This window comes from Podarcis liolepis (genome assembly GCF_965112155.1).
Source record: "Podarcis liolepis genome assembly, chromosome: 15".
NCBI classification, from domain to species: domain Eukaryota; kingdom Metazoa; phylum Chordata; class Lepidosauria; order Squamata; family Lacertidae; genus Podarcis; species Podarcis liolepis.
Window position 1 is genome coordinate 8525834 of NC_139566.1, and position 12019 is coordinate 8537852.

Below are 12019 nucleotides of genomic sequence, written 5' to 3' on the forward strand. Positions count from 1 at the left end.
GACTGTTAATTGTGGGAGAGAGTGGAGGAAGAGAGTGGGAGAGAGAGTTGCTGAAGGAGTCCCAAGTGTAATGGCTTGGCTCTCCAACAGAAGCGAGACGCGGGGAGTCATTATCTCAGGTTTATTGCTCAAACACATAAATCACTCCGGAGCTCCTTCACTCAGACTCTGTCTGACTCCAAGTTTGCAGTTGCCGACCCTAAACTCCGCCCCTTCCTCTTCTTCCAACAGGGGAAAAAACCCTTCGAGTTTTGGGGCTGGCTATTCCTGGCCTCTCTCCATCTGTTTCTGAGCTAAGATTGATATTTTGTGTATCCCTGCTCTGGCTCCCCCTTCCTTGACCACTATGCTCAGGGATCAGGTTACCATTGCTATCTGCTGCCTGCCCTCTGTTCTCTGAAGCCATGCCGCTAGGCTGTCCCTCCTCCCTCTCACATTCCAGTGTTCTTACCTCTGTTTCTCTGGCCTCATTCCCAGCCCCTGTCAGCTCCAGAACGAAGCTGTCAGGGAACTGCCATTGGCTCAGGGGCAAGAGGGGAAAAGCAGGGTGGATTACAGAGAGCCCCCAAAGATCGTGGGAAGCAGCACCTCCTCAGCGGAGGAGAGTAACCACGCCTCTGGTGGAGAGGAGCTTCAGGGCTCAGAGGAGGCAAGGCGGTGCCAGGACACCTTGCCTGAGCAAAGCGGGTAGGAGAGAGGTCCTCTGTTACCCACGCCCTCCTTCCGCAGTAGGCTTCCACGCAGAGAGGGGAAGCGCAGACTGGGCGTCAAGAAACTACTTTGCAGGGGGAGGTTTAAGGACCGCCCACTCACAGATTCTGCCAGTGAATGAGAGAGCCACGGAATAGTGGAGCTCTGCATGGTGAAGGTTTTTTTGGCACCAATAACGAGGCTTATTTAAGGGACGCGGGTGGCGCTGTGGGTTAAACCACAGAGCCTAGGGCTTGCCGTTCAGAAGGTCGGCGGTTCGAATCCCCGTGATGGGGTGAGCTCCCGTTACTCAGTCCCTGCTCCTGCCAACCTAGCAGTTCGAAAGCACGTCAAAGTGCAAATAGATAAATAGGTACTGCTCTGGCAGGAAGGTAAACGGCGTTTCTGTGCACTGCTCTGGTTCGCCAGAAGCGGCTTAGTCGTGCTGGCTACATGACCCGGAAGCTGTCTGCGGACAAACGCCGGCTCCCTTGGCCAGTAAAGCGAGATGAGTGCCACAACCCCAGAGTCAGTCATGACTGGGCCTAATGGTCAGGGGTCCTTTTACCTTTACTTTAACAAGGCTTTACAGCCGACCAGGGAGGCATTTGCCTGATTGCTCTCGAGCAACCCCCTGATACCCTTACAGAAGCTGACACCAAGACTTTATTTGTGTTGAACGTAGGGAAGTGTCTTGCTTTAATTAACAGCAGACATGGCCTGTGCACATTCCGGCCAAATGGCTCTATCTTTTCCTCTACTCACGCCCGAGACCTAGCCAACGTGGCAGGTCAAAATGAAAGCGCTTTTACAGAGGGAAAAGCTATTCCACACCATAGAAGATGACCCCCCCCCCCAGCTTTCTTAAGGATTGGCTTTACCACCACCGCCTCCAAACAGGGAGAGACCACCCAATCTCGCAAAGAGGCATCGATCAACTCCCTGGACCAGCCAGCTGTATTTCCTTTCCTTCGATGGACTTCCAACTTCACTCTTGTACTTTAAATGGGAACACTTCTTACAAATTTTGTCAGTTTTTTTAACTAAAAGCTAAGGATGGGGCAATGCGCTCTACGTGGGGCTACCTCTGAAGGTGACCCAGAAAATGCAATTAATCCACAATGTGGTAGCTAGGCTGGTGACTGTGAGTGGCTGCAGGGATTATATAACACCGGTCCTGAGAGATCTGCATTAGCTCCCAGTACATTTCCGAGCACAATTCAAAGTGTTGGTGCTGACCTATAAAGCCCTAAACAGCCTCGGTCATGTATGCCTGAAGGAGCATCTCCACCCCCATCGTCCAGCCCAGACACTGAGGTCCAGTGCCGAGGGCCTTCTGGCGGTTCCCTCATTGCGAGAAGCCAAGTTACAGGGAACCAGGCAGAGGGCCTTCTCGGTAGTGGCGCCCGCCCTGTGGAACACCCTCCCTTCAGATGTGAAGGAAATAAGCAGCTATCCTATTTTTAAAAGACATCTGAAGGCAGCCCTGTTTAGGGAAGATTTTAGTATTTAATGCTGTATTGTTTTTAACACTCAATTGGGAGCCGCTCAGAGTGGCTGGGGAAACTCAGCCAGATGGGCGGGGTAGCGTGACTGGTTTCAAGAGAGATGACTCCCAGGAAAACATTGCATTGCGCTACCACCAGGCTGCCCTAATAAATTGGGTAGCGCACTAATTATTGCTGCTCATTTGTGTGTGTGTGTGTGTGTGTGTGTGTGTGTGTGTGTGTGTGTGTAAAATAATGGATCCACAAATTCCCGGACTCTTCTTGGTGGTGTTATCAGCACCTTAAACAATTCAGCAGCATCAAGAAACTTGGCTATCTCACTGCTTGCTCCTGCCCCCAGGTCAACGTGTTTAAAAGTACAAGTTCCAAAACCGGCAAGAGTATTGGAAACAAGAAGAAATTCTGATGAAAGAAGAATGGCAGACAAAATTAATGGACTATGCAGAACTGGACAAAATGGCAGGAAGGATTCAAAACCTGTGGGACCAGAGATTTACAGAAGGTTGGGAGAAGTATATGAATTGTTTGTAATCAACAAATTACGCTTGTGGGACTGCAAGAAGTTTTGCAAGGAGAAATATACGAAGTGTTACAAAGTAGAAAAAGACAGAGATATTGGTTATGAGTTTGAAATGTAATAGGGAAGATAAGAAATGCATACTGAGAGATTAGATTGGAAAATTTTCAGACAGGATTGATGGAAGTCAAAAATATGAATAAGATGTAAAAGTGTAGGAGTGCTCTTATTAATCAGAGTTCAATCCTTCCTTTACTTTGTGAACACCTCATAAAAGTATGTTTAATTACTGTTGAAAATGATATGTTAAAAAAACTAATAAGAATTATATTAAAAAATAATAATAATAAAGTACAAGTCCCAAGACCAATCCTTCTTGCACGCCTCCTTTGGAAGAACAGCCCATTAATCAAACATCCTAGCCGAGCTCAATGCATGTACCTTTTGCACCATCTAGTGGCTCAGATTGTTGTCACGGTATGATGACAATCTTGCACAAAGCATCCATGATGCTTGTCATTAACCAAACGAGCCTCCTAATTTCCTGATCTGCAGCACACGTTCTGCCTGTTCTTCTGTTGCTCTTGGTCAGGGCTGGAGTCAGATGCAGGTCAGCAATAAAGGAGGAAGATCTCCGTTGTCAGTGAAATTAACTCTTTATCCAAGGAAACAAACGTACAACTCGGCCTCGTGGCCTCAGCAACGTTTCTCAGTAGGTCTTGCCCCTATGGAGCAGTTGACAGGACTGGAGGTTCCGGCCTTCCACACCTCCCTAAGGCTCTGTCTCTCCCAGATGTTTCCCTTTTATATATATATAAATTCATCTTTATTGATTTAAAATACAAGCGGGATGGTAAACGGCATTCCGTGTGCTGCGCTGGCTCGCCAGATGCAGCTTGTCACACTGGCCACGTGACCCAGAAGTGTCTGCGGACAGCGCTGGCTCCTGGCCTATAGAGTGAGATGAGCGCACAACCCTAGAGTCTGGCAAGACTGGCCCGTACGGGCAGGGGTACCTTTACCTTTACAATCTTACAATAAAGGTAAGTACAACAAAAGTTAAGCACAGAAAAGAAAAAGAAAAAGAAAAGAAAAAAAGAATTCTCCACATCAAAAACTACAAAAAGTTTAAAAGTAACAAGAAAAGAAAAAGAAAATAACAATTAAAAGTACCAGATATTTATACAGCATTATGTCGTAAGGTTCCCCTGACTTTTCCAGTTTGCTAATTGGAAATACTCTATCATGAGTGTTTGCCATTTCTGTTATTGTTGGTGTTATTTCGCATTTCCAACTTCTGGCCTCCAGTATTCTCCCAGTGGTCTCTCCCAGATGTTTCCCAAGCAGCCTCAACATGCGTCTACACACCTCCGGTCCCTGCTCTGCCTTCCTCATTATCCTGCACATTCTTGGAGACCAAGGGGGAGAGGAACTTGTCTGTGCTGGTCCCGGGGGCTAACCAAGAGCCGAGGTCTGAGTCCAGTCCTAGGTCGATGGTGCGGTATGGGGCAGAAGAGCAGGACAGGGTGCAGGCAAGAACAGGCTAGCAGCAACATTGCTCCCGCAACCTGGGACTGGGCTGACTGGCTTTTATCTGCCCCAAGGCATAGGGCAGCCCCGGTCCACAGGTGACTCACCTCTCCTGGCCTGAAGGTGAGCACTCCTCCTACAGGAACTTAGTTCCCTCCGTCTCTCTGCCCTGAGCCTCTGCAGCTCAGGAGAGGCTGGAGAGTTACTGGATCTGGAGGCAACCTCCTCTTCTCCTGGTGGGGCTGAGAGTGGAGCACCTGCAGGCAATGGGTCCTCCATCACCTCAGGAGCCAGAGCAGACTCAGCTGGTGCCTGCACCTGAGGATCCAGCACAGGTGAGGGCCCTTCAGGCTCATGCCCCAGCCCTGGCTCAGCTGGTTCTGGAGGCGGGGACTCATGTGCAGGCTGGGATTCCTCAGGTTCAGCCTCTGAGTCCAAATCCCAGGCCATCACAGCAAGAGAGGGAGACTTCCTGGATTTTTCAGCAGCCCCTTGACCCACCCACCCCCTTCTCTTCTTCAGCCTTGGAGTCTGAACTGCTCCCTATCACAGGCTCTTCCCACACACTTCACCCTGTTGCCCCTTCAAGTATCTGGCACCTCCTCCCAGTCTTCTCCCTCTGATCTCTCCTTGGTATCCCATTACCTCTGGGGATTCCCTTTGGGGTTCCCCTGCTGCTGCCTCCCACCACTCCTCCTCGCCCAGCCAACTTGGACCGAGAACTTTGTGAACTTGGACTGTTGATAAGTGTAATAAGAATGTTAAGGTCTTATATATATAATAAGTTGGGACGCGGGTGGCGCTGTGGGTTAAACCACAGAGCCTAGGGCTTGCTGATCAGAAGGTGAGCAGTTTGAATCCCTGCAATGGGGTGAGCTCCCATTGCTCGGTCCCTGCTCCTGCCGACCTAGCAGTTCAAAAGCACATCAAAGTGCAAGTAGATAAATAGGTACCATTCCAGTGGGAAGGTAAACGGCATTTCTGTGTGCTGCTCTGGTTTGCCAGAAGCGGCTTAGTCATGCTGGCCACATGACCCGGAAGCTGTACGCAGGCTCCCTCGGCCAATAAAGCAAGATGAACGCCGCAACCCCAGAGTCAGTCACGACTGGACCTAATGGTCAGGGGTCCCTTTACCTTTTACTACACGAATCCTTCTTGAAATTTTGTCTTGCTTTTTGAACAGCTGTTGATGGGTGGTTTTTGCATGTCAGCCGTGATAGGAACTGTTTCGTGGTGTTTGGGAATTGTTCCAATAACCATGTGTCTCAGAATGCCTCTGCGCTACATTGGAACAAGGCAAAGAATGAGCAAGGCCTTTGTGTAATGCAACTCTGCTACGGAGGCTTTCATCCTGACTTAAACATACCAGAAACTCATCGTCTTTGATGTGCCTGTTAGAGAATCATTCCGCCAGAAACAAGTAGAAGTTTCTAGAAGGTTCCAGAACATTCCTTTATATATGGGAGTGGCACTCTGAGCTTAATTAGCATCAACTGGAAGTGCCAATAAAAAGTTTATTAACAGTTGAAAAATATCTTTGCTACCGTAATGCTTGTACCCAGTCAGGGAATAAAATCTCTTGACCGAGACGTCACAGAGTTTGGCGAGTCATCTTTAAAACAACTTCTGTTGTTGTCCACTGCTTCCGGGAAGATTACTCTGCTGAACAATTGAAAGAGGTTTTACCTACACACAAGTATATGCGCAGTGAGTGTGTGTGGACAGTGAACTTTTAATAGTGCCAAGTGTGGGGACTGTGGGGACGCAGAACTGGGACTGGAGAAGAAGAGAGATTCTGATGGATTGGAAACTTGCTTGAAAGGAATAAGCTGTTACTATATAGTAGACGCTCGGGTTGCGAACATGATCCGTGCGGGAGGCACATTCGTAACCCGCAGCGCCCTGTCTGTGTACATGCAGGTCGCGATTCGGCGCTTCTGCGCATGTGCAAAGCACGATTGTCCAGACCCGGAAGTAACCCATTCTGGTACTTCCGGGTTCGGCATGGTGCGCAACCCAAAAACATGCAACCTGAAGTGTCTATAACCTGAGGTATAACTGTACTGGGGTTGGATGAAAAGTGTTAATGTTTTTGATTGTGTGTGTTCTAATGCCTTTGTTAACTTACCTGTTATTTTTCTACAGGGAAGCTGCGTTCTGCTGCCTGTTCATTCATCTGGGAACAGATACCTTGTTCTTGGAGAGAGGTAGTGTTGTTGTTGTTTTGGGGGGGGAGCGGGGAATCAGTTGTTATGCCTGTGGCCCCTTCTAAACTTTGCATCCAGCAGGGTTGCAATTCCTGGAATAGCCAGGCTAGCTTCCTGGTGTGGTAATGGCCTAAGTATGGGTTATTAACATAACAAAAGAAGTGGCTCAGCAGGACAGGGGGTCCCTACCAACACTACAATTCTATGAACAGGTGCTTTAGGGTCACATGTCTCAGGCAGATTCTTTATTTGGCAGCTTTTACAACAGGCAATACCAATCTATGGGGGGAGCTCAATCGTTGTCTGGGCCACATCAGTCCTCGCCTGGAGCTGAGGCTCCAATACTTTGGCCACCTCATGAGAAGAGAAGACTCCCTGGAGAAGACCCTGATGTTGGGAAAGATGGAGGGCACAAGGAGAAGGGGACAACAGAGGACAAGAATGGATGGACAGTGTTCTCGAAGCTACTAACATGAGTTTGACCAAACTGCGGGAGGCAGTGGAAGACACGAGTGCCTGGCGTGCTCTGGTCCAAGGGGTCACGAAGAGTCGGACATGACTAAATGACTAAACAACAACAACAAGGAAAACATTGATTATGTCGTTAAAGGAGCGCTGCAGTTCAGTCCGGCTGCCTGACATGTTGACCTGTCAAGAGAACTTTCAGGTGAGTCAAGGAAGTGGAGGAAATGGGGACAGACTCCAGACTCCCTCTTGAATGGTGATTAGTTGCCACAGAATCATATTTAAGCTCTATGCTCAGAGGGATTTGGCAGAACATCAAGCTGGGCAACCCATGCAAATGGGAGGAGTACAAGTAATATATTTAATATAGCATCATCGTCATCGTCATCATCAAACAATCACTGTTAAGGAAGTGGAAGGAATGGAGTTAGACTCCAGCCTTCCTCTTGAATGGCAATTAGTTGCCACAGAATCATACTTCAGCTCCGGGACCGGGAGCGATCCACGAGAGGAGCCTGTGGAGGAGACACAGAAGATTTAGACAGCTGTCAAATCAGCTATTAAAGTCAGGAAAAATAGAGAACTTTGTTTTTGATGTTCTTGCCGGTTACATTAGACACAATATAGTTACAAGTTGTTGGAAATAAAGAAGATCTGAAACAAATTAACTGGACTTTTGGGTTGAAAGTGAAAGGAATACCGAACAACCAGAATCCCTCTAGAGGGGGTTCAGGGACATTACAAGAATGGAAATAGGTCGGAAAATACTAGCTGACCTGGATGAGGTTGCTTTTCTCCTGGGAAAGTTGCGAAAGCTTCATGAGCAAGGTCATGTTTTGTCTACAGCCGCTATAACTTTGAAGTCAACAGCAAATGTATCTACGGAGCTGGAAAAGGACTCGAGGTTTAAAACCCAGGCAGCTGAACAAGAAAAGAAACCTGAGAAAATTGAGGAAGTGGAGAAAGAGATATCTGCTGAGCAGGAGGATCAGAAAGGAGGGGCTGCAATGTTGCAGAAAGTAAAGGAGAGCCGGAGGCCGGTCAACATGGATATAAAAGAAGATAAGGACTGGATGAGGAAAATTTGGTATGAACTTAAAAATGAGGAACGGAAAGATCTCCTTTTGTGGGGATCTGAAGATTTATGGACTACAAATTTGATCAAGGTGGAAGTTGGAGCTTATGGACTATTTGGACCTTAAAAGATTAAGAAACAGGATTTGAGCTCCACCTTTAAATATGGAGGCCCGGCTGGAAGGAACATGGGCATTATAGGGATAGTGCCCCTCCGAGACTTGGTGTTAAATATAAAGGACTTCCAAAGAAACCGGCAGAGAGGGACTGAGAGATTTAAGGGCCTCAGACGTGAGGTTGCCAGGCTGATAGTAGCACTAATGGACTAAGATCTGGGGATCGAATCCGGGGAAGGGAGGATGGGGTTTGGAAATCCAAAGGGCGTTTGACTTTCTTATCCTTTTTGTGTGTGTGTGTGTGTGTGTGTGTGTGTGTTGTTATCACTATAAAACTGGGGAATTCGTGGAAGGGGAACTGGGTCGACCTTAGAAAAAGTTTTTTTTAAGTATAAATGATTGATCTATATAAGTTAAAGTTGTTATGTAAATTGAATTAAATATAATAACAAAGGAAGGTAAAAGTCTAGGGATAAGAACTTGTTGAACAAATATTTGGGCATGGAATACAAGAAGGGGAGGCGAGGGGAAGTTCTGGAAAAAAGTTATTGAAAATTTGGAGGGTAAAGGTTGAATTTTTTTCTTTTTTTCTTTTTGTTTTTCTTTTTGTGTTATTTGAAACTCTAATAAATATTATTTGTTAAAAAAAACAAGTGAGGAGGGGGAAATTAATCTGACAATTAAGTCAGCCACTGAGGTGCCAAGAGTGACGGAGAAGAAGAAAGAATAACATCTAAGAATAACATCTAAGTCGGTATATTGGAACCGAATGGAAAAGGAGGGGGTAAAGATTTTTATTTTTTTTTTACTATGATTTATTATAATACCTGACAAACTCACCCCCAGAAGAACCGTTTTCAATATTTACAGCAAGTGAGATGGGAAAATATAAACTGTGTGGAAATGACAATACTATATAACTAAAGCTTTTGTTTTTTGAAATGCTTGGAAGAAGATAAAAGACCCTCCAAATATTGATATTAGAAAGAAGCAGGTTCTCGTTAGCCACTGGAGAGACTTCAAAAAACTTTGGAAAGACTGAGCTGCAGAGATAAATAGCCATGGGGGAGGTGAGCTCTTAATTTGTTATTATATCTGCAGTTCAAGTCCGATTTGGCAAATCTCCTCTGGAAAGGATAATGTTTGATGCAACCGGTTTGGGAAAATTAATGAGCAAATGCCTAGATTTGATTTAATCGGAACTGAGAGAAGATGGCGTCTGCCAGCAGCGAAATGACTTTTGGATTGATTCGGCATAAACACCAGCATGTGAGGATATATTGCAACAATATGTTGGCTTTTTGCAGTATGGTAGCGCTGCAGAGAGCTTGCTGGGGAGACCATGCATTAAAAAGGGACTCAAAAAGTACTTAAAGAAGGTTTTAATAAGAAAAACAAAAACTCCATTTACACTAAATACATCAACAAACCAGACCCAACCACCAACCCATCCCCCAGGGGAATGGGAGAGCTAGGTGCTGCTCCTTATATACTACACCCAGATGCTGACACACCTTAATCAAATACAACTCAGCAGCACCTGCTATGTTTCACAGCTGTAAAGCTGGGTCTCGTTATCTTGCTCTGGCCCTTGCTCTGGCCCCTTAAAGACATACACATGGTGTGGAACAATGATGAACCTTTACATTTAAAGAAACTATTCAACATTTCCCCTGCGGTTCATCATTGTGGAGCAAAAACATAAAGCATACTTTGTACATGTTTTTCATGTGTAACCTTTGGAAGTGCTTTAGTAAAAATGTCCGCAATTTGATTGTCACCTGGAACATATTTAAATACAACCATTTCATCAGCAATTAGTTTCTTTACAAACTGTAAACGTAACCTTAAGACTCTAGTGTGCTGCGTATTGGTCTCTGAACACAGGATAGCAAGTCCACTCTGGGAATCAAGGTAAACTCTTACTGGTAGTGTTACTTGCATCTGTAGGTCTGCAAATACTTGCAGATACCATTCTACATCACGAGTGGCCTGAACGCATGCACATAATTCACTCTCTGTTGTAGAGAGACAAATAATGGTTTGTGTCTGGGACTTCCATTCAAATGGACAACCGTTATAACAAAACACCATACCAGACACACCCCTGCAATTATTTTGTTCCACTGCATGAGATGCATCGCAGAAAATTTCAAAACCTTTGTCAATACTTGATGTAAACTGCAACCTATAATGTTTGGTATGTTTAAGGTACATTACCACTCTCTTAAGAGCAGAGAAACATTGCGTAGTGGGCTTTTCCACAAATTTTGCCAGAAAGTGAAAAGCATAAGTTATATCTGGTCTTGAGATTCTTTGAATGAAATTTAGCTTGCCTATAGCAGAACGATACAAAGTTTTGTTAGGAAATGGCTTATCTTCACCTGTAAAGGTGAAACCACACACCATAGGCGTTTCCTTCCCATTTGCATTTTCTAAACATAGCATTTCAACAAGATCATCAATTTTTGCAGTTTGATGAACCAGAAAAGATCCATTTTTGGCTTTTCTCAATTTGCATGGATAAGTAATTTTTAGCTATGCCTAATTCCACCACATCAAATTTCTTCTGTGACTGTGAAACTACCTGTTCATATTCCTGTTTAGTTTTTGTAGAAATTAACACGGCATCTACATACACACATATTTTTGTTACAGAGTTTGCCCTTTCCTTTATAAACACACAATTGTCTGTCTTTCCTTGTGAAAAACCAATATCTAGCAATTCTTTTGCTAAAGTTTGGTGCCAATTCCTTCCACTTTGGTGCAGACCATAAAGGGATTTATTTAATTTGCATACCAAACCTTCAGCAGCGTCTATGCCTTCAGGGACACGCATAAAAATTTGTTCTTTTAAATCTGCAAACAAATATGCAGTTTTTATATCTAGGTGATAAACAGAATGTCCACGTTGTGATGCATTTTTTAACAAAAGCTTAACTGTTTCATATTTTACACTTGGCGAATAGCACAAACCATAATCTTCGCCTGGAATTTGTTGAAAGCCCCTAGCAACTAGTCTTGCCTTGTACCTTACAACTTCATTTTTGTCATTCATTTTAACTCTATAAACCCATTTTGAATCAATAAGTCTCATATCTGGGGTTTGTGGTACAAGAGACCAAGTGTTATGCTCTTTTAAAGAAGCTATTTCAGAGTTCATAGCTTGATACCAATTTACAGCTTGGTGCTTAGGTAAATTCTGAACATCATTGTAGCTTTTGGGCTCAAAAACCGCCTTATTGGCATACATAGTATTAAAATGTTCATCTGCAAATCGTTGTGGTTTCTGCCTCTTTCTATCTGAACGTCTCAGTCCGGAAGGAGAGTCAGACTCCTCAGACTTAATGGGACTAAGTGAACCACTAGTTTCAGGTTGTAAATCATCACTGTCAGATTGAAGAGATGCCTGTAGACTAAGCTCACGGTCAGAAAACTCAAGAGAATCTAACCTCCCCTTGGGTGGTGCCTGTGACTTTAAATCAAACAAATTATCAGATTCAACAGGCTTTTTGTCTTTCCCCATTAATTCAGAAGCACCATTTCCTCCTCCTGCTGCTGCTGCTTCTTCCTCTTCTTCCTCAGTATCATTTATACCATCAGTATCTTGGAAAACAGCAACTCCATTCCAATTTACAGTTTGCATCATGCTTCTGGTAATATGTAAATTCTGTACGCCCCCTGCTGGTAGCCCATTAATTTTCCCTGAACACTACGTTCACCCAATTTCTGCTTAGCGGGATAATGCATAATTACATCTGAACCCCAAATACGTAGTTATTTCAGATTAGGGCTTTTTTAAACAGCTTCTCATAGGGGGTGACATCTAAACCAGAATGATAACTGCGATTTCTAACATAACAAAAGGCATTGAGTGCTTCAGCCCAAAACGCTTTGGGCAGATTAGCATCG

At 44.9% G+C, this 12019-nt stretch overlaps 1 long non-coding RNA gene across 1 annotated transcript in view; it reads right to left on the reverse strand.

Annotated features, from left to right (window-relative positions):
- LOC310694451 overlaps nt 1-8300 on the reverse strand; it is a 107440-nt gene extending 99140 nt beyond the window's left edge. Inside the window, exon 1 of the long non-coding RNA XR_014519716.1 lies at nt 7396-8300. This is a non-coding gene — a long non-coding RNA (uncharacterized lncRNA). The remainder of the gene's footprint in view (nt 1-7395) is intronic.
- Between the last annotated feature and the right edge of the window lie 3719 nt (nt 8301-12019).